Source organism: Panulirus ornatus, chromosome 4, assembly GCF_036320965.1.
Source record: "Panulirus ornatus isolate Po-2019 chromosome 4, ASM3632096v1, whole genome shotgun sequence".
Lineage (NCBI taxonomy): Eukaryota > Metazoa > Arthropoda > Malacostraca > Decapoda > Palinuridae > Panulirus > Panulirus ornatus.
This window is the reverse complement of record NC_092227.1, coordinates 69,724,012-69,725,232: the sequence shown is the minus strand read 5'-3', so window position 1 is coordinate 69,725,232 and position 1,221 is coordinate 69,724,012.

Below are 1,221 nucleotides of genomic sequence, written 5' to 3'. Positions count from 1 at the left end.
GTGGCTCAAGGTGAGGTGCCTGACGACAGGCAGAATGCATGGATACCGCCACTGCAAGGATGGAGGAGGCAAATGAATGCTCGAGTGGAAGAATGGTGATTGAAGGGGTGGTGTTATGCACAGACCATTAGACTGAAGAGAAACAATGTGGTTTCAGTTGTGGATCAGGTGTTTGCCTTCGAGAATATATATGTGAGAAATACTGTGAGAAACAAAAGGGTTCGTATGTGGCATTTATGAGTCTAGAGAAAGCACGGAAGGATCCACGAGGATATGGTGTGGGTGGAGAGCTATTAGAAGCAGTGAAGAGTTTCTGTTAAGAGAGTAAAGCGCACGCGTGTGTGTGTGTGTGTGTGTGTGTGTGTGTGTGTGTGTGTGTGTGTGTGTAGGAGGAGAAGAGGATGAGTCATTCCAGGTGAAGTTGCGTCTACATCAGGAGAGTGTGGAGTCACCGTGGCTGTTTAATGTGTTTATGGGCAGGGTGGTGAGGGAGGCCAGTGGGAGGGTTTAGGAGAGCGGCCGGATTGGTATTGTGTTGGGGGTGGAGGGGCTCGGAGATGAGTCAGCTGCCGTTCGCAGAGGAAACACACAGCTCTGGTGGAAGACTTGAGTGGGACACTACAGAAGCTGGTGCCTGAGTCTGGGAGACTGTGTGAACGAAGGATGATGAGAGTTCATTTGAGTCAGAGTACATTTCAGTGGGGGAGAAACAGGCCGGTTTGAGTGTGTTTAAATGGAATAAAGATGGAAAACGTGAGGTGTTTCAGTCGCCTGGGAGTGAGTGGACACAGCAGCGGATATAAGTACAATAACTGAAGTGAATTATAGGGTGAGTGAGGGAGGAAAAGTCATACGAGTTTTGAGGGATGTGCAGCAACAGAGGTCACGGTCTGCGTCGGCAAAGATGGATGTGTTTGCTAGTGTGGTGGCACCGACGGTGCTGTGTTAGTACGAGTCTTGCGTCGTGAATTAACAAGTTACGGATGAAGGTGTGGACGTGTTTGAAATTATTTGCCTTTGGACAACATGTGGTGTGGTTGGGTTCATCGAGTAAGCTATGAGAGAAAGGGGTACTGCAGTAAGCTGAGAATGTTTAAGAGACATGAACAAGATGTGCTGGGATGGCTGGGGCACATGAGGTGATTGAATGAGAAGAGGAAGATTAAAAGGATATATTACGCGTCAGAAGTGGAGGGAACAAAGAGGAGGGAGTGACCAACG